At 28.6% G+C, this 23,306-nt stretch overlaps 1 protein-coding gene and 1 long non-coding RNA gene across 5 annotated transcripts in view; one reads left to right on the top strand and one right to left on the bottom strand.

The window, feature by feature from the left end:
* Nucleotides 1-23,306, top strand: part of gek (serine/threonine-protein kinase gek) — a 215,917-nt gene that overhangs the window by 121,069 nt on the left and 71,542 nt on the right. The gene's annotated exons all lie outside the window — the stretch shown is intronic.
* Nucleotides 12,670-21,656, bottom strand: LOC142319460 (uncharacterized). The gene is made up of 3 exons (XR_012755202.1): nt 21,440-21,656; nt 17,390-18,158; nt 12,670-14,887 (listed from the first exon to the last, which is right to left on the bottom strand). It is a non-coding gene; the product is annotated as an uncharacterized LOC142319460 (long non-coding RNA).

Raw genomic sequence — 23,306 nt, 5'->3', positions numbered from 1 at the left:
ACATTTTTTTCTGCTAAGATCTTAATAATTTTTATATTGATTATAATCATTTACCTTTCCTAGCTTTGTCATAGTAATTCAAATATAGATGCATTTTAGATGTATTCCATTTGCAAGACTTGCTGTACTGGTGTTCTAGTTTGTAAGGCTTTATATGCATTAGGTTATGCCTCTTTCACCATTCAAATCATATACATTATTTGGCAGGTCTTTCCTTCTGTTCTTTGTTATCTGTCAGTTGTGCTCCATCTATTTATTAATAATCACTTGATTATTAATCTGTTCATTTATAATTGTTTTCCACTATTTCTTAAAGAAATAAATTGCTTTCTTTAAGTATATAATTTGTGTGGTGTAAGAGGCATGACCTTATATAAAGCCTTGCAAAGTGGAACTGCCAGCACAGCAAGTTTTGAAAGTGGAATATATCTAAAACAAATCAACATTTGGTTTAATTATGATGAAGCTAAGAAAAGTAGACAATTGTACTCACATAAAAATGTAAGTTTTATTTTGCACACAGAATAAAAAGATTGTAAAACATTTTTGCTCATTTTTCTTTACTATTATATAGAGATGAAAATGAAACATTTCTTTTCTTTGATAGAATTGAAATATATTATTAATTTATTCCTTTAATATTCTAAGAAGTTTGGTGTTTAATATACCCTTATGTATAAAAGTTTTTTAATTTTTTATTTTCCCAATTTATTACATAAAAGTTTTTTATTATTTTATAGAACAAGGTGTTATGAAATCAGAAATTTTCTATACCGTATCATAATTGAGGCTATAAATCTCCATAAAAATAGATCATATTAAAAAAAACTTTCAGCCAGATTGTTGCTATTTTTTTAAATCTGTAATTTATGGATGAAAATAATTGTTTGTAAAGATTTATTATCTTGTAATTATTTGATGGTAAATAGAGGCTAATAATTATTTAAAACAATTTACATTATTTTAATTAATTTTTTGAATATTCATAAAAATTCATAAGTAGTGGGTGGGTACATGTGTTATATATTACATTTAATATAACTTTTTCATTTTATGTAGTTCATCCTTTGCACATAATATAAAACAAAATTATTTGTTAGTTTGAGCACGTCATTATTTATAGTTTTAAGAAAATATAAGGTTTGTCAATATTTTACTTTAAGTTTGTTTTTACTGTTTGTTTTAAGTTTGTTTAAATGTGATTTATGAATTATGATACCTCTTAAAATTCAGTTTTATTTTTACAAAGTGATATTATTTCTTACTCACTTATTTCTCTTCTATTCATCAGTGTAAAGGTCTTATAAAGAGCTCGTCATCTTTTGTCCATTCTTTCCTTAGCCTGGTTAATTCAATCCTATATTATTCACCGCCCAATGCATATCATTGACTTAAAGCCACATCATTGACTTAAATTGTTTCCTCTTTTATTTATTATTTATAGAATTTGAGCAGATTGTGCCTGTAAGTCCATATTACAGAGGAGAGAGTTTGTCTGACCCTTTGAATTAGTTTTGAATCACCCTGATGTAAGATTTGCTTTTCTCTGGCTAATAAACGTTATTGGCCATCAGGTTAGAGGCCTTTTACTTGATGTACCTTCTACTGAATTACACATCTTGTATGTAACCCAGTAGTAGTTGATTTATACTGGTGCACCTCTTTTGTGTCGACTGTTGGAGTTAGAATGGAAAGGATAGAGAATTCACTTGTAGAATTTTTTTAATGATATTTTATCTTCTTATGAATTCAGGTTATGTTTTGTTAATTTGTTTCATAAAATCTCTGAAGTTTGGTTTGTTACTGTTACAGATCACCTTAATTTGTTTATTATTCCTATATATATATATATATATTTTTTTTTTTAAATTTATTTTGTTGTAGGCCTATGTGTATTAACAAAAATTATACTGTAAATTTTTTTTATAGGTAATAATTGTAATCTTGTTTCAATGACTTCTCATATTGTTATTCTTGTTAGTATATAAAAACATTTTTTAGGTAATAAGATATTGAAGTAGAGAGAAAATAATGCAGTTGTAGACATTTCATATTTCTGTGATAGTAAATCTAATTATATGATTTTTGTCATACACAGATTTTTAATTAAAGAAATTTTCTTATTTTATTTTTATTGTTTATAGTTAGTAACATGGTAAAAACTTGCAACAATATTGAAACTGTAAAACAGTTAATTTTATATAATTACATGGTAATTCAGAAACCTTTGGATAGCTGATTACTTTTACTTTGATAGGTCTTATAAATACTTTTATGTTAAGAGAGATAAGGAGGATTCAGCTTAGGTCCTTCAGTTACAGGAATCAGTTTCTGAGTTGACCCACAAGCAGTCCTCTTTGAAGGTTTTAAGGATAAGAAAAAGGGATGGGTAATGAGAAAAGATGTTTTACTCTCAGAGAACCACAGTAAATGTTAAGTTTCCATAGGACCGTTTTTAGACTCTTTTAGATGATGGGTGCTCAGTCTGCCCTCAGTTACTCAAGAGATCGACAGTTTTACTGATAGGGTCTTGATACAGTATTGATAAATGATTTTTCAGTGGATTGGTTAAATGAAGCATGATATAACACAATTACTTTTCCTCCAGGAATTAAAAGTGTTAGTTGAGAACACGTTTAGTATTACTAAAGGAAAAACTTCACCCATCCCTGGAATCTTGTGATATGTGTATCAAATTAACTTCAGGTAGACCTAAGGTTCCATTTGATAGGTCCCATTTTCATAGAATAAAAGTGCACATTCTGTTACATTATAGTTTAGATTCTCAAGGCCAGAACATTTTTTTGGAACCTGTAAGATGATTACAAGGTGATAAAACTGAAGAATCATTTGTTCTAAATGTTAACTGTTATAGCTGGATCTTGATTTGTCAATGTTCTAAGAGGAAAAGACAGTTGTTTAATCTCTCATCATAAATAAATGAGTAGCACTTGTACTATTTATAATCTAAGTATCACACCCTACAGTTTTGAAATAAATTAACACAAATCAGTAAAAATAATACTTGGTAATGTTATATCTTCAACCTTGAACTAGTAACTGAATAATGACACAATCCAATTTTGTTTTTTTTATTTTTATTTATAACCTTTTTTTATAACTAAATATATAGCGGTTACATACAAATCTTGCTGCAACATTTCTTGCTGAATTTTATTAGCATCATTATTTAATTTGTAACTTTATATTAAAAAAGAGGATGGGCATTGATAGAATTTCTTAAACCAAGTTATTTAATTATACGTACTATGTCTGATGGTATTTTTAATTTTTGTATATATGAGGTCTGTAAATAAAGTAATGAGACTAGTTTTATTTGGCAGCCAGAGACAACACTGTAAACTTACTAGTAAATATATGGTTATATGAACAACTGATTTATATTAGGTATTAATATATTTAGTTTGTTGTTGCCATGTGAGATGTAAACAAACTTTTCGTGAAATGAGTTTTTGTTGTGCGTTACAAAAATGAGTGATACTAATTATGAGCAACGTTGTGCAATCAAGTTTTGTGTTAAACTCAGTGAGAATGCTACTGAAACTTTTTCAAAATTGAAAAGGACGTATGGAGATGACGCTCTGTCACAAGCTCAAATTTATAGGTGGTTTAAAGCATTTTCAGATGGCTGGGAACAGTTGCGGATGATCCATGCTCTGGAAGACTGTTAAGTCAAAAAGTGACGACAATGTTGAGCAAATCGAGACTTGATATGGTACAACCAGGGATTAACTGTCAGAATGATTGCAGAACAACTGAATTTAAACCATGATCAAATGTTCTTTAAATTTTGACAAATGAATTGGACATGAAAAAAATTTGTGCAAAGTTGGTCCCAAAATCATCATTGTTGAACAGAAAAACTACAGGGTGGAAGTGTGCTGTGATTTTCTAATGCAAATTGAAACTGATCCTAATTTTCTAAAAAATGTTATTACTGGTGATGAATTTTGGATATTTGAGTCACAACCCAGAAACAAAACGCCAGAACAAGGAGTGGCACACTTAAATCTCATCATGTCCCAAAAAAGCAAAAATGAGCAAATTAAAACCATACTAATTTGTGTCTTTCATAGTAATGTCATTGTCCATAAGGAGTTTTTGTCTACAGGACAGACTAAATTAATATGTTTACCGAGAAATTCTTGAAAGACTGCAGAAAAGAGTTGCCCACGTGAGATCAGCCATCAAAGACAACTGGATGCTGCATCATGACAATGCACCTTGTTACACTGCACTCTCAATTAATGAGTTTTTGGCAAAGAAAAGCATTCCTGTAGTTCCTCAACCACTTTATTAACCTGAGATTTTCCCGTTCCCGACTTTAAAAATACACCTCAAGGACACCTTTTTGGAACAATAGAAAACAAAAAAAAATGTAACTGAGCATCTGAAGGATATTCCAATGTTTAAGTTCCAACACTGTTATGATGTGTTGGAAAACAGTTTGAAGCATTGTGTGGCTTTCTAAGGGAACTATTTCAAAGATGATAGAGTCCATGTCTAATTGGATTGTAAATAAAAAATTTTTCGGAACCAGTCTCATTACTTTATTTACAGACCTTGTATATATGAGGTCTGTTCAGAAAATAACTGAACATTTTTAATTATGCGCCAATGAAGATATTTAGTGTTATTCAGTAGGCAGCATTGTGTTCTGCATAACCTCCTCTGTAACCATCTGTTCTTGGATTGTTGATCTCTCGTTTAGTTTTCATGTCATTTTTCTTTAAGTGCAACGTGTAAGTAATAGTAGCAATTTTTGTAGTGTGTGATTTTCAGGAGCAACGATACAACATAAAATTTTGCGGAAAACTGGAGAAAACCTTCACAAGAACGTTTCATCTTTTGAAACAAGCTTATGGAGATGATGCTCTGGGTCGTACACAATGTTATGAATGGTTTTCACAATTTAAAAGTGATTGTCAGTCAGTTGAAGAGGACTCTGGACTAGGAAGGCTTTAGACTTCAACTGATGACACCTATGCTCAGAAAATCAACGATCTGGTGCATGTAAATCGCCGATAGACTTTCAGAGAACTTGCAGAAGAGGTTAGCATCCAGTTGGATCATCCCATGACATTTTGACAGAAAAATTGAACACGCATCAACTTGTAGTAAAGTTTGTTCCTAATTTGTTGACCAAACAGCAGAAAGAACATTGAATGGACATTTATCTGCAACTTATTGAACAAGCCGATGACATTGAAACATTCATGCAAGGATCATAATGGGAAACGAAAAATGGGTTTACGACTATGAGACAAAAGTTCAATCATTTGCAAGTATCTCCATGCCATAAGAAAGCACATCAGTCTCAATCCAATGACAAACTATGCTGGTTGTTTTTTTATTTTAACGGAATTGTGCATTTTGAATTCTTGCCCAAGGTGAAATTGTGAACTGTGCATACTATCAAGGCATTTTACAATGGTTACATGAAAAAATCCACAAAAAGACCAGATTTGTGGTGAGAGAACTCATGGTTCCTTCACTACAATAATGCACCCGATTTGTCCATTTCATCAGTTTTGTGACAAATCAGATGACTGTCCTCCCTCAGCCTCCCTACTTGCCAGACCTGGCTCCTTGCGACTTTTTCTTATTTTCGAAATTAAAGTCAGTGATGAAGGACACCTTTTTGAGACTATTGATGATGTTAAAGCAAACTCGTCTCACAAACTTTAGAGGCTATTTCAAGTGAAGCTATTCAGGACCATTTCGCAAAGTGGAAACACCACTGATAAAAGTGTGTTAATAGGGGAGGAGTACTTTGAAGGGGGCAGGGACCAATAATCTTAAAATGAATAATAACATTTAAAAAATAAAGTTTGGTTATTTTCTGAACAAACCGTGTGTGTGTGTGTTTGTTTATATATTTATAATCAAAAATCAACTTGAACAACTCAAATACATAATTACGAAGTAAATGAAATGACACTTAACTTATTTTTTTTATTCCAAAAGCACTTTTGCAGGATTCCACATCATCAGTTGTATATAAGATATTTTTATAAAATTACATGTCAAACATAAAAATTAAAAGATTAAAATTACAATCCTATATACAAAAACATATGAAGTCAATTAAATAAAATAACTACACATATATAAATATGTCATCATAATATATGTAGTTACTTTAAATTGCTTTTGTAATAAAAATAAATAAATAAGGTAAATGTCATTTCATTTACTTTGTAATTCTGTACTTGGGTTGTTTAAGTTTGTTTTTGATTATAAAAATACAATATATTGGTACAGAGGAATATGAGTCTTATAAGTATTGACTTTAGAAAGAAAAAAAATATATATATATTTAGAATTTATAAACCACCAGATATACACATACAAAGCAAGATTGATCTTACTTCAATCTAATAAGACCTTTTCAAATCCTTCATCATCAATTATTAAAATACTATAATTATCATTACCATTGAGCTACTTCATCAACCAAGTCATGACTGATTAAAACTGTTAGTCAGATGTTAAAATTCTATTATACAGGCCTACCAATTTAAACAAATCATCCTGCTCAAAGTTTACCTGGTGGTTTATTAAATTGAAATTTTTACATTTATAAATATAATATTTCTAATATTTTAAGATTAATTACTAAATCTGTAATTTTCTGTCCATTTGAAATCAATTGATTTGCCATATGTGAAAAAAAAAAATTATTTTTAAACGGCCTAAAGATGTTCCGAGAATCTTGCTTTAAATGATCTATCAGTTTTACCTATATTTATGTCATCACAGTCTGTACAATCAATTTTTTATATGCCACTTAAGTTAAATTTCTCAAAAATATAATTAGTGTTATAATTAAAGAATTTAAAAAAAATATTATTTACAAATTTTTATGCAATTGTATATTGTTCTTTATTATAAAAATTTACTATTTTATGTGTTTTCTTTTATATAATTGTATAAACTACATTTTTTATCATAATTTTTAGAACCATTCACTGGAATAAGGGTAGTGTTTTTATTATATTTCTTCTTTAAATGTTTCCTTTACATGTTATCAATATAAGATTTATTGTAGCCATTTTGTAAAGCTATATTTTGTATAAATTCCAGTTCATTATTTAATACCACTTCATTGTTATGTGAATAAATAACAGCTCTATATATCATACTATAGTAAGTGTTTCTCTTATGTGAAAATTGGTTATTTGAATTTTTATGAATGATTGTATATTACTGTTTGTAGGTTTTCTATATACGCTTGTTTCAATTTTGTTATTAATTTCTATGTTTATATAAAAAATGTATGGGCCTGTCATTGTCTATTCCCATAGTATTATAAATAGTATTTGTTTCCATAGTATAGTAAATTTGATTATTAAATAAATTTAGCTTGTTTAATATTATTTGATGTTCCAGTGTTGTGTTAGAATAAAATATTCCAAGTATGTCATCCACATATCTCACCCATAAAAGAATGTGTAATATACCATGTATAATGATCCTCTCAAAATTCTGTAGATAAATCTCTGACATAATGGAAGAAAGTGGCATACCCACAGGTAAACAATTCTCTTGTGAATAATATGTTATTGAATTCAAAATAGTTATAAAAAAATGTTATATAAACAAAATCTTACATTCCATTTTCTTATAATTTATTTTTTATTATATCTAGTGTTTCTCTAGTTGGTATGATTGGATTCATATTAGTTATGTCATTACAGAGATCTTATATTAAAAAATAGTATTAATATGCACCTAAATCTAGTAAGTCAATTTGGTTTATTCATTTTTAATGAAATACAGAGTTAAGTAAAAGTTTAAAACTAAAAATTCAATATAGACTAAATAGGAAAATTGATAATTTATTGAGTAATAAATTTTCTGTGATAAATAATTTGGATCATGATAAAATTAATGAAGTAGATAACAATAGGAATAATAATGATAAATATAGAAACATGACTAAGATCCAATTTAATCATAAAGATAATATAGTAATTTGTAATATTTTCAAATATAATATTCATTCATATGATGAAACCAAATTATTAAAAAATATTATAGTAGATACAGAAATGAATTTAGATTATATTAATGATGATAATGGAAAGAAGATAATTAGGAATTATAAAATACATAATATTAATAAACTGTTGAACAGGAAGCATAAAAAATTGAATAAAAACCAAGATTTCATTAATATAAAAAATATAATTAAATCAAAACAAAAGTTACTAGAATTTAATGCCATAATTATAAAGTTGGGTAAAACTAATACATCAGTAACTCATATTGACAAAATTAATAATTACATAGAAAAAAATGAATTCAGGGAAATGAAATCCTACAAATAAATATTTAAAGATTGTAAAAACATTAATAAACACGTATAGGATTTTTTCAACTATAGTAACAAATTAATATAGCACAGCAGAATTTATCCATTCTGTCCAAAAGCTCCTGCACTATGTGGTTTATCAAAAATACATAAACCAGACATACCATTTAAATCATTGATAAACTTTAAAACTGTTCCTGTATATTTCATTTCAAAAATAGTAGATAAAACTGTTCCTGTATATTTCATTTCAAAAATAGTAGACAAAATACTTAGATTAAAATTAAATTTATCATATAAGTATAATAAAAATAATGGATATGAATTAAATGAAAAATTACACAGGCTGAACATTAATAAAAATACTAAGCCGGTCTCTTATGACATAACTAATATGTATCCAAGCATACCAATTAGAGAAACCATAGATATAATAAAGAATAAATTATTGGAAAATGGAACGGAAGATTTTGTTTATATAATGATCATTATCATTAGGAATATATGCTAACAGAACTATTTTGGGTTCAATAATAGATATTCACAATAGGCTTTTTACCTATGGGTATGCCACTTTCTTCCATTATGGCAGAGATTTATCTACAGAATTTTGAGGGGATCATTGTACACGGTATATTACACATTTTTTTATGGGTTAGATATGTGAATGACATACTTGGAATATTTGATTCAAAATAACATTGGAACATCAAATAATATTAAACAAGCTAAATTTATTTAATAATAAACTCAAATTTACTGTGGAAACAGACAAAGACAGGACCATACATTTTCTAGATATAAACATAAAAATTAATGACAATAACAAAATTGAAACAAGCGTATATAGAAAATCTACCAACAGTAATATGTAACCATTCATAAAAATTCAAATAACCAATTTTCATGTAAGAGGAATATTTACTATGGTATGATACATGAAGCTGTTATTTATTAACATAACAATGAGGTGGTATTAAATAATGAACTGGAATATATAAGAAATATACATTTAAAGCAAGATTCTTAGAACATCTAAGAACATTTAAAAATAAAAATAATTTTTTTTCAAATATGGCAAATCACTTGATTTTAAATGGACATAAAATTACAGTTTTAGTAAATAATCTTAAAATATTAGAAATTTGTAAAGTTAAAAACGAAGCTGGAGCGTTAGGAGAAATATTATATTTATAAATATAAAACTTCAATTTAATAAACCATCAGGTAAATTTTGAGCAGGATTATCTGTTTAAATTGGTAGGCCTGTATAATAAAATTTTAACATCTGACTAACAGTTTTAATCAGTCATGACTTGGTTGACGAATTAGCTCAATGCTAATGATAATTAGAGTCTTTTAATAATTGATGATGAATCTGAAGGATTTGAAAAGGCCTTATTAGATTGAACCCATTTTGCTTTGTATGTGTGTATCTGGTGGTTTATAAACACTAATTATAATTCAACACACAGGATAACATGTTTACAAAATTAATATATATATAAATATGTATATTATATCTGATTAAGAATAAACATATAATATCTGTGATATTAGAATAAATTTAAAAATAATGGAAATTAAAAAATATAATATGGATACAAATAGTAAGGGATTAGACATTTTAGAAAGATACTATATATATATATAAACATTAAAATAAATCTATTATGATCAACCTTCAGACAGAATATGAGGATGACAGTATTTTGAAAGCTGCAGTAGATAGCACCACCACCTATTTTGATAGTGATGTATAATTTAATATATTTCAATCAGTGTAGTAAAATAAATTCAGTTAAATGGACAACATGCATAATTGCTTTACTTAAAATTATTTTTATTTAATTTGAATAAGGTAAGTCATCCTACTTTATTTATTCTATACTTTGGTTGATCTAATAAAATAAATATATTTGTATATAGTACAGAGAAGTATGATTCTTAAAAGAATTGATTTTAAAAATACAAATATGTATATAAATACTTATATATATATATATATATATATATATATATATATATATATATATATGCTATGTAACAAATTTATTTCCTTTATAAATGAACAACTTAAGCAATACAAAAAAGTGGTTTGTGAAAATATTTTGTTTAAAACAGAGTATTTTATATCAGTTGGATAGTTACATTGATGATAAAACTGAATGATTTTTTTTTATATATACTTGTTTATTAATTTAGTTACAAAACTTGCCCTTGTTGTAATCATTTGCTAAATTTATATTCTGCCTGAAGGTATATGGTAGCCTTATTTCTTCTTTATCATTTAGAAAATAGGTCTACCAATTTTATTGTTAAAGGAGTAATTTATATTTTTTAAATGTATTATTTACACCCAGTGAAACTTGGATAATATACATACCAGTATAGAAACTGGTCTCACAGGAATTTAATCTGTAATGTGTAACTTTGTTCTGATAGGTTTACGTTCTATTAAAAATCTATATGTAGTAACTTGCTGACATTATTATATTTGATTTTGTTAGAAAAATTCATTTAGTATAGTCGGCTAAAAATATATTCACCAGCTTTGACAAGAATACTAAAAGAATTAAAATAAAAACAAGCATTGAGACTTTCTGAAATTAAATTCTTAAAGAGTATGATAAAAAAGCAAAAGGTTTGTGTGGAAAATGTGGTTTTTAAACAGTTAATGATGATAGAATTAAGCAAGGGAAACAGTTTGTTAGTATGTACCGTAAATGAACATTGGTAAAATAGACGGAGCATACAGGAAAGTTAAGGAAAATTTTGGGGTACATAAATTAAAATCTAATAATGTGTTAAACAAAGATGGTACACCAATATATAATACGAAAGGTAAAGTCGATAGATGGGTGGAATATATTGAAGAGTTATACGGAGGAAATGAATTAGAAAATGGTTTTATAGAGGAAGAAGAGGAAGTTGAGGAGGATGAAATGGGAGAAAAAATACTGAGATCTGAATTTAAGAGAGCATTAAAAGATTTAAATGGCAGAAAGGCTCCTGGAATAGACGGAATACCTGTAGAATTACTGCGCAGTGCAGGTGAGGAAGCGATTGATAGATTATACAAACTGGTGTGTAATATTTATGAAAAAGGGGAATTTCCGTCAGACTTCAAAAAAAGTGTTATAGTTATGATACCAAAGAAAGCAGGGGCAGATAAATGTGAAGAATATAGAACAATTAGTTTAACTAGTCATGCATCAAAAATCTTAACTAGAATTTTATACAGAAGAATTGAGAGGAGAGTGGAAGAAGTGTTAGGAGAAGACCAATTTGGTTTCAGGAAAAGTATAGGGACAAGGGAAGCAATTTTAGGCCTCAGATTAATAGTAGAAGGAAGATTAAAGAAAAACAAACCAACATACTTGGCGTTTATAGACCTAGAAAAGGCTTTCGATAACGTAGATTGGAATAAAATGTTCAGCATTTTAAAAAAATTAGGGTTCAAATACAGAGATAGAAGAACAATTGCTAACATGTACAGGAACCAAACAGCAACAATAACAATTGAAGAACATAAGAAAGAAGCCCTAATAAGAAAGGGAGTCCGACAAGGATGTTCCCTATCTCCGTTACTTTTTAATCTTTACATGGAACTAGCAGTTAATGATGTTAAAGAACAATTTAGATTCGGAGTAACAGTACAAGGTGAAAAGATAAAGATGCTACGATTTGCTGATGATATAGTAATTCTAGCCGAGAGTAAAAAGGATTTAGAAGAAACAATGAACGGCATAGATGAAGTCCTACGCAAGAACTATCGCATGAAAATAAACAAGAACAAAACAAAAGTAATGAAATGTAGTAGAAATAACAAAGATGGACCACTGAATGTGAAAATAGGAGGAGAAAAGATTATGGAGGTAGAAGAATTTTGTTATTTGGGAAGTAAAATTACTAAAGATGGACGAAGCAGGAGCGATATAAAATGCCGAATAGCACAAGCTAAACGAGCCTTCAGTAAGAAATATAATTTGTTTACATCAAAAATTAATTTAAATCTCAGGAAAAGATTTTTGAAAGTGTATGTTTGGAGTGTCGCTTTATATGGAAGTGAAACTTGGACAATCGGAGTATCTGAGAAGAAAAGATTAGAAGCTTTTGAAATGTGGTGCTATAGGAGAATGTTAAAAATCAGATGGGTGGATAAAGTGACAAATGAAGAGGTATTGCGGCAAATAGATGAAGAAAGAAGCATTTGGAAAAATATAGTTAAAAGAAGATACAGACTTATAGGCCACATACTAAGGCATCCTGGAATAGTCGCTTTAATATTGGAAGGACAGGTAGAAGGGAAAAATTGTGTAGGCAGGCCACGTTTGGAGTATGTAAAACAAATTGTTGGGGATGTAGGATGTAGAGGGTATACTGAAATGAAACGACTAGCACTAGATAGGGAATCTTGGAGAGCTGCATCAAACCAGTCAAATGACTGAAGACAAAAAAAAAAGTATGTACCGATAAGATTGTACTGTGATAGAATTGCTAAGAAAGTGTTCATTGAACAATAAAATGGAAAATCCCATAAATGAAGACTATGAAAGAGATAACAAGCTGATTAAAGTTGAAGGAAGGTAGAGGTAAAAGAGAATATTGAGAACTGAAGATATTCTGAGAAGCATTTATGGAAGCAGGAAATAGTGTTAGTTGTTTATGTAGGCCCCTAATCAATTTGTCAAATAAAGTTGAATGCCAAATCTAAATCTTTGGCACTTTTTTTTGTATGTTGAAAAGATCTCCGGAATTTTGATTTCAAGAGGTTGGTAGATATGTATTATATTAGACATTTATGTGAATTAAAAGGTTGGTATTTGTAGTTCATACAAGCAAATTAGAAAAAAACTATGCAATGTGTTCATAAAATCAGTTATAATGTGTTTAAATTGTCCACAAAAATTAATCCTATTTATTAAATGTGTTCGATAGCACATTTTTTTACGGTGAAGTTTTTATTTATTTCTGTAAATGTATCACTGATTGTCTGAAATCCTCATGGTTTGCCCTAACACTTTATTATGTTCTAAAATTGTAGTATGGTTTGAACTTTCTGCAGTCACATTGTGGAATCTGTATTCTTGAAAATAGTAACTAATTTTTATTCTGAATTTCTTACTAACTTCATTGATCAAGTCACAAAAGCAAAGATCAACATCTGATTGGAAAGTAGTGCTCTTGCTTAATGCGAAATTGAATTATCTCAAAAGGTTCTCTTAGCTTCCTTGATCACAAGATTTGACCTTACAGAATTTTTACTTTCTATAAGAATTAGCAAAGCAAAATTTACTACAACTGATCAAGCAGGCTTAAGTAATTAAAATACCTGATGTGTGTATGTATTACTGTCAATAAGCCTGTTGCTATAAAAATATAATAGGTTGTAGAAAACTATTGTTGGCAATTTGTTTCATTTAAATGCAAAATGTGGAAGTGTTTGCAGGATGGTAATCCTTCCAAGGAAAGGGATGTGGACCCCTTCTATATATTTGTTTATTTGTATTTTATTTCATTTTTTTAATAATTTTTCAGCTTCCTTTATTACAAATTAAATTATTTTTTCAGTATACATCAGTTTCTTAGTACACATCATGTATATTTGTTTACTAATCAGACAAGTTGAAAAATGTCTTTATATACAATTTTTTTTATAAAGATTTTGTCTGATTTGGGAAGTAATTTGGCTTGTTTTGATTCATGGTCGATTTGGATTGTTTCTTGTGTTTAGAAAATTGTGTGGTGTAAAGGAAATATAAGTTTAGAAAAGGATAGATTTTTTATGTAGTCTAGCAAAAAACCTATTCCTGGGTTGAAAGAAATTGAGCAAAATCTTTAATTTGACTTCTGTTCTAGCACTATCTTGGCTGGTATGTGAACCTGAAATAAAATAATGTAGATTGATTGAAGCATACAATTAATAAAGGACATTTAATTTTATGAGTAGGAACAGGAAAGTGTAAGCCATTACCAATTCAGACAACTAGTAGTATTTCTTTTAACTGACAATTTTGAGTTCATTTTCTAGTAGAGTTGTCATTTTTTATGTGCTAAAATCTTTTTATTCTTTTAGAAAAAAATATTGTAATTTGTTGACCTGTAGTTCCAGAAGAAAAATAATAATTAAAATATTTTATTGAGCTGATATTTATAATCACTGGTTAAATTTGAACAGTAAAAAATTCTTTGAATTTTAAAATTCACCATTATTAACATTTCATGACTGTGTTTATCTTCAAATTAATTTTAAAAAATTTTTATCAACGCAACAGGTTCAAAGATTTAAAATTAATTGTCTACAATCAGATTTTCAGTAAGTAATTTCTCATACTCTTGCTTAAATTGTTGGTTTGGATTTTTTTTTTTTTTTAATAATTAATTTCTACTTCAGTCACTAACTAAACATGTTCAAAATAAATATAATAGAATGTAGAGTTAATAAAGTGAAAATGTAGACATAATGTTTATCAAGGCACTTTGTATGCTTGAAAATTTTTTTCTTCATTAAAATATTTTTTCTTTGAACTGAGATAATTAGTATTGCTGTAAATAAATATGATATAATTTAGAATATTTTATGGGTAATACATATAATATAATAATGCACATAGAGTGTGTAGTATATTGATGAAAATTGGTATACATGTTCTTATTATAGTGTAAGTACACACTAAGAATAGATTTATTGAAATTGTGAGTTTAAATGAAGTAACAATGAAATTTATTATTTTCTTAATTTCTCTGCAAAAAATGAAGATATCAACTGAAGATTTTTACTATGTGTAAATCTTCATATAAAAAAATATATTCATAAAAAAATTAATTTCAGATTTTTTTTTTAAATATTTGAGTTTTAAAGGTTAAAGTTGATTTTGAATTTTTTCTGAAACCTGTTTTTTTTTTTTTTTTTTAACAAATGAAGATTTCAACTTGTTTTTTCGGTGCATTTTATTTTCATGTAAATATTTAAAAACCAATTTCTAGATTTTTCAAAACTCAATCTTGAAAGTGGTGAAGAAAGGTAAAAAATATATATTTGAACAATGATTGCAAATTTTTCCCATTTCCAAGATACTAAATGAGATATTCACTCAATATGGAGTTGTAAGTACTCTTCAGATAAGTATCTAAAAACCATTTTCGGTTTTTTTTTAATGTCAATTTTTTTAAGAGTGCAACAGTGTACAACATGGTGGCTCAACCAACACTGTTACAGCCACTGTTGCAATATGTACAGTGTGATTGGCTGCACGTGCCTTTGGTTACTTGATTAAATAACATACGAGGTGCTACCCAAAAGTTTGGGGAATTTGAATTTTGAGTGCGAACCATTGCTGGTACGACCTGCTGCCGCTAGATGTGACTAACAGTACTCTTTGTGAATCAGTGTTTCAACAGCTGTGACGGTGAGAGGCTGTATTGTTGACTTTTGTGCGGTTGTGTTACGTTGTGTTTTACTGCTTCGGCGAAGTTCTAAATGGCAGATTTTAAAGAGCAAAGAACCTGCATGAAATTTTGCTTCATGCTTAAAAAAACTGGTGCAGAAACCCATCGCATGCTTGTGGAAGCATTTGGTGACAATGCTAAGAGTAAAAGTAAAACTTTTTTGTGGTACAAACGATTCAAAGATGGACGAACGACAGTCGATAACGATGAGCATTCAGGAAGACCATCAACAAGCACAACACTGGAAAACATCGCGAAAGTGCGAGAGTCTATTGTTGCTGATCGTAGACAAACAATCCATGATGTTTGTGCAATTGTACAAATGTCATATGGGTCCGTGCAATGCATCTTGTCGGACCATTTGAACATGAGACGCATTGCTGCAAAATTCGTACCGAGACTGTTGAACAGCGATCAGAAATAAAATCGCATAGCTGTCTGTAGTTAATTGAAAAATTCAGCAAGAGATGACCCTAACTTCATCTCCAACATCATAACCGGTGATGAGACATGGGTGTACGGGTATGACCTTGAAAATAAGCAGCAGTCATCGCAGTGGAAGACGCCAAGTTCACCACGGCCAAATAAAGCACACCAAGTTCGCAGCAACGTGAAGTCCATGATGATTGTTTTTTTCGACATCAAAGGCATTATCCATAAGGAATTTGTTTTTCTTGGTCAAACTGTCAATGGGATGTTCTATTGTGAAGTTTTGAAGCGGTTATGTGAAAGCATTAGGCGTAAATGTTCAGATCTGTGGGGTAACAACAGCTGGATTCTGCACCATGACAACGCGCCTGTGCACACATCGCTAGCCATTTGGAATTTCTTGGCTTCCAAAAAGACGATAGTGATTCCCCACCCACCCAATTCGCCCGACCTTACCCCATGCGACTTTTTTCTCTTTCCGAAAATAAAATTTCAATTGAAAGACTGTCGTTTTAACGCGATTGAGGAGATTCTGGAAGAAACGCAGAACGTGCTTCGAACACTTACACCTGCAGACTTCCAGGGATGCATGGAATCATTGGAAAAATTCTGGGATCACTGTATCAATGCCCAAGGGCATTACTTTGAAGGAGTCAGTAGAAATTATAAGTTGGTAAGCTATTTTATTTTTATGGTAAAATTCCCTGAACTTTTGGGTAGCACCTTGTATAATAAAAGTAATTAAAATTTTTTTAAAAAATGAGAAGCAGGGTATGGCCATCTCCTAATGGTGTTTGTGAAGTAACACTGAGGATCAGGAAAAAAATATTTTTACCATGATTTAAGGATAACTCAAGCATGAGTTTAATGAACACTGCAGAAAAGGACTTTCTGAAATTCTGAATTAAAAGGGTTAAAACAAGGTAGATGAGTATTTTATATTTTTGTGCATTTCTCGGCAACAAATTAAAATATTAATTTTTTATACTTTTATATAGCAATGTATTTTATATATATTTTCAATATATCTAGGATTTATATTAGACTTTCGACAGATTCTACCATTAGTACCAAGAGGAACTTGTGCTGATGAAGTTAAGGCATGCATTAAGACTGTATTTATTCCCTCACATGTGCAAAATATCTTTGAGAACAAATGTGAGAGTTTACTTGAGAAGAGAAGGCCAGTTTTCTGAACTTCTTAGTATAGGTGGTGGAGAATATATGGAAGCTGCAGAAAAGATTTCAATCACTGAAGGCCTCTGCGCTGTAGTGGCAACTTTTAAATGATATCATCATTGAACTAACTTAACTTAATTCATCCTAATGTTTTCAAGTTAGTCTATAAACTCATGGATTGGTTATGTAAATAAGCTATTCTCATGCCAAAGAATGACACAGGCACTGAGATAAATTACATTTTACTGAGGTCATTTGAAGGAGACTAAATAGAGTATAAGTCCATCGATTCTTTGTTGCAAGCCGATGATGCAGTGAATTAAATTGTAGATTTCTGCAATACTCTCAACTCTTCCGGTTTCCCAGCATACAAGCTTTTTCTTTAAGTTGGAACTCCTGTAATGCTGTTACGAAATCTTCAACCACTTAAACTATGCAGTGGTACCAGACTACAAGTAACTTCTCTTTCTCTTAAAAATAATGTTATAAAAGATATTGTAATTACAGGTTGTGCTCGAGAGTCGGTTTTAATACTGCTTATACCAGCAGATTATCCTTTCGAATTTAAGTGGTTACAAATTACCTTGTAAGCTATGTTTTGCATGACAATTAATAAATTTCAAGGGCAATCATTGAAGTTGGCACTGACTTAAGAAAGGACTGTTTCGCTCACAGACAATTTTATGTGGCTTGCTTTAGATTAAGTTCACCTAGCAGCTTATTCATTCTAGCACCATAAAAAAAACTGCCTGTTATAGTCCTGAAATAAAAACTTAGTATTAGTTAAAGAATATTTCAGGTAGTCCTAAAATAAAAATATCTCAAACAGTACTTTTCAGTCCTACATTCTAAATCAGCCCTTATCAGGGCCATATATATTTAAGCATTCAGCAACAATTCATTGTTTATCATATATTCTTTCTAAATTTTTAATAATTTTTTTCCTTATTTTATCAGGATTTAATGAAAGTATAAAAACAATTTTCTTGATTAAATAATTTTTATTTATAAATAAATAAGTTTGCTATTAAAAAATTATTGTTGGTGAAACCATGACGGGGGAACACTAGTATATATATATTTAAATTCTATTAAATGAACTACCCAGTACAGAATATTGAGATAGGACATATATCTTTACTTTTCATGAAAGTACTTTTGCAGGTTCCTGCATCCTCAGTCATGATTGAAATAATTCTAAAATGTTATATTTTAAAATGTTTACCGGCTTATGAAAGTACTTAATAAAAAATTAAGGTAAAGTATGTCTTATCTCAATATTTTGTTCTAGTTTGTTTATTTAATAAAATTTAAATATAATTTAACAGTACAAAGGAATAATATGAATCTTAAAGTTTAATATCAGTAATATTGAAATTTATATATATATATATATACACACACAGGTGTGCCACAAAGAAATGGAGAAATTTGTTCTACTGGTTAAAATAATGAATAAATATAGGTCTTGAAACAATTTGTTTTCAGGTTATAGCTAGTGAAAGATTTCACCTGGATTTCAGCTCTTCTAATAAAAGAGCCCCTACTGTAATTTTTGGGACCCAAATTAAGGAGTAAAGTTTGTGGTTTCTTAAGTAATTTGAGCTGGGAAACAGGACAAAATAGATCCCAGAACTGTAACTCTAGTAGTTTTTACGATATCTGATGTAAAATTCAAATTTTGGTGTCGAAAAACAAGTTTTTTGTAGGTTTGTAGTACAATATGAATTGTTAAATCATTAATAAATGCAAAAGATTTAATAAAAAAAACTTATAGAAATTTAATTTTGAGAAAATTAATATAAATACAGCCAATAAAAAGTAAATTAAAACTTAACAGATGAAAAATAGGAAGAAAATCAATTGTATTATTATTTCTGTACCTAATAAACATTATTTTTATAGCAAAACAAAAGACATAAATACATGAATGATAAATGGTAACAGAATAACAAACCTCAGTTACAGTAATTGTTTGAAATTCTCTCTTTCATAATGTACACAGCACTCTGCCCAACTTAAATTTTTCTGGTACTTTCTGTATAATCTCAGGATCGTTTCGTATAAATTCAGCAGCGCTTTGTATTTTAATGAGTAATTCTTCTTCAATATTAATGTTTTGTTGGTATACTGTCGTTTTCATATGACCCAAAATGAAGTAATCTACTGACATTGTCAGGTGATCATGGTGGTCAATTGATTGGTCCACCACATCCAGTCCAGTTTAAGAAATTAACATTCAAGTGATGGTGGAAAAGTGAAGAAAAATGTAGTTTGTGCCATCATGCTGGAAAATCATTTGCAATGTAGTTTTTAAAAGTACATCCTCCAAAAAAGCCAACAAATTATTTTTTAAGAATTGAACATATGCATCTCCCGTAAGGTTTTCATTGAAAACAAATAGTCCCAGAATTTTGCCATAAATAATGTGACACTAAACATTATTGTGAATTCTATTTTGAAAACTACTTTCCACAGTACCATGGGGATTGTCTTCGCTCCATAAATGACTATTTTTAGAATCGAAGATTCTATTTCTCATAAAAGTAGCTCTACCAGTAAATAAAATTGAATTTACCATATTAGCATTGTCTAGAAGACGGTGACGCAAATTTAACTGCCTGGGGTAATCTGTTGGCCACAAATTTTGAACTTTCTGCTGGCAGAAAGGATAAGGATTTTCGTTCTGTAAGATTTACCACCAAAAATGTTTTTTAACAAACCAGTGTGAATGAAATTTTTTCGCCATGTACTAGTGCCTGGACTGTGCTGAATCACCGATGATTTACTTGGTGTTCAACAGAAAATGAACTCGTTGGAAATGACCCTTTCGTTCGTAAATGCTGATACACCAAAGAATGTTTAAAAAGAATGTTTTAAAAAAAATATTTATTAGGTACAGAAAGAAAATGCAATTGATTTTCTGTCTATTGTTTTGTCTGTTTTGCTTCAATAAAAAGCCAATTTTTAAAAGTTTGTATTTACTTTTTATTGGCTGTATTTAGATTAATTTTCTCAAAATTAAATTTTCTACAAGTTTTGTAACTAAGTCTTCGGTTTTTATTAGTCATTTAACAAAGCTGTTGTACTAGAAACCTATATAAAACTTATTTTTCAACACCAAATTTTGTGTCAAATATCTTAACTACTGGAGTTACAGTTCTTGGGACCTGTTTCCCTGCTCAATTACATAAGAAACCACCAACCTTACTCCTTAATTTGGATCCTAAAAATTACAGTAGGTGTTCTTTCATTAGGAAAGCTGAAATCTGAGCAAAATGTTTTCGTTAGCCGTAAACTTGAAAACAAAAAGTATACAGACCTATATTTAAATAAAATTTTTTCATTATTTTCACCAGTAAAACATGTTCTGAAAGTTTCTTCATGGGACACTACACTGAAAAAATTACATATTTGTATTAGAATTACTTAACTGGCTTGCATAAGTTTTAAATATTAGTAATTTTTTTTTTTAATGTAACTGTAATAGTTTTCAGAAATGAAAATTCATAATTTTTGCTAATCAATAATGTTTGTACGGCCTTGAAGTAACAAATTTAAAAAATGTATTAATTTTTATCATCTAATTCCTTTAAAAATGTTATTACAGCTACAATCCATTACTTTCTTAATGTGTTAGTATATTTTTAAATTTTTCTTGTAAATATTTTTTTTAAATATTCACTTCTATTTTTCACTCTGTTATAAAAAGTTTCACTTGACAATTTTGAGGAAAACTGGAAGTCAATAGATTAAATTTTATTTTTTATTATTTAGTACTATTTTATTATTTTTTTACATCAAATTTTTACCATTTCTAGGTTTTTTATTTCTTAAACATTGTATATTCTTTTAATATCCTTATTCTTATTACATTAAATTATAATCTGTGTTAGATAATATAGAGGATTTTTAAATATGCTACTAGGTTGTAGATTGAAATAAAGGAGTATAATTTATTAAATTATAATCCTTTATTTCAGTCTCATAATCTCATTAAATATTAATGACTTGTAGTAGAAATTTTAATGAATTACTTACGTTATTTATATATATATATATATATGTAGAATCACCTCAGTTTGTTTTTTTCAGACTTCTTGATAAAATTTATTAGTTGTCTACTAGTTTTTATCTGTGTCAAATGAGTTTTGTAGCTATGGTACTATTGTATAATACATATATATTTATCTTTACTTATGCACGTATAAGTATCCTATTCATATATTTATTTCATGTTTACTTAACTTTAATCACTTCTTTTATCATTTCAGCTGATAACACTTGAAATACATTGTATATGTGTGAATATTTATATACCTAAACAATAATTCTGATGCTTAAAACAGTTGATTTAAGTTTGATTACCATATGTTGAATTCAATTCATTGATATTGTTTAAATGTTTGGGTATGTTGGTAGCTCAATTAGTATGCATTTATGACTGACTACTACATTGAATGTTCTTGGCTTGATTCTCAGGCAAGATGAGAACATGCAAAACTTCTGGAATATTGAGTAGCATTGTCATATAAGCTTGTTAATTAAAAAAAAAGTTTATTTTTATATTATTTAGTTTTTTTTATTCATCTGAAAAAACAATTTTATTATTCTGTATAAACATTTAGAATTTGTTGCAAAGATTGAAGGATCACACAGTTTACAAATGTTATAGATTTTATTACATAGTTAAATACTTTTTAATAAAGTATTTAAAAGTCATGTTTGTTATGCTATTCAATTTACCTGTTTCTTCACTCGTTAAGAGTGCACTTATAACAAGTCAGCATAATTCCATGTCAGTCATGTTTGATTATACAAGAGATTCTTGCAGTAAGAAATACTTGTCTAATCAAATATGATGTATGTAAGAAAATATTTACAAATTTAAAAAAATACTTAAATAAATACTCTCCATCTCCATTAATCAATATTTACTTATTTCTATTCTAGAATAAATCATATAGAATGCTAGAATTTCTATTATATATTTATGTATAAAGGTAAATGCTGTTATCTCACGGTTTGCTTTGTTCTGTACAAACCTTCTCCTGGAAGCTTCTACAACTTGTACAGAATATTTTCAAAATTTATTAATTTCCCTTTTAAATAACGTAAAATGCAGTTTGTTTTTGGCTTCTTGTCTATTTTGTTCCTCATTTTTAATTGTTTATTCATGACTATAGATTGAGTAACTACCCAATCTATAGTAAGCTATCTGTAAGCATTACAGATTACAAACTTGTAATCTGTAATGCTATCAGTTTGTTATTTAAATCTGTATCACATTAACTTTTTTGTATTATTAAAGAAAATAGTATTTAGATGTTTTTGGGTTACTAATGAAGTAGTATAACCACTTATAACACAGCTATCATGATATTAAGTATATATGTTTCATATCTTAATAGATTTTCTTTTTGTAAATAGAATTGTATGTATGATTTTTTTAAATAAATGCACAAAAAAGTTTTTTAATGGATAAAAGTTAATTATCTCATTCAAATTATGGTCTATATGAAATAAATAAATGGTTTGAGGGTTAACAAAATGATAGTGGACACATCTGTATAAAATATTAAAAGTTATATTGTATATATAGCTTACTGTAATGAAATGGTTTGGATTTTTATTAGGTAAAATTATTTATGTTTCAATAATTTTTTTTTTTTGGTGTGTTGTTTACAATCCATTATTGTTTGGAATCCAATTATTACAAAATTACTTTTAAAAGTAACTTATTCTGTAACTTTCTGTATTAACATAAATTTTTAATTCATGTGTCTAGATTTATGACATTTGAGTGACTTTTTTTGTTCATAAGATTTGACAGCCTACTCTTAGGATTAGTTTGCCACTGTACACTACTGTTACCATGTGGTCGCCACCCAAAGAAAAACTACCCAGC

The sequence above is a fragment of the Lycorma delicatula genome, chromosome 2 (assembly GCF_047948215.1).
Source record: "Lycorma delicatula isolate Av1 chromosome 2, ASM4794821v1, whole genome shotgun sequence".
In the NCBI taxonomy this organism is placed as follows: domain Eukaryota; kingdom Metazoa; phylum Arthropoda; class Insecta; order Hemiptera; family Fulgoridae; genus Lycorma; species Lycorma delicatula.
Note: the sequence above shows the minus strand (reverse complement) of the source record. Positions and strands in the feature narration are given on the sequence as shown.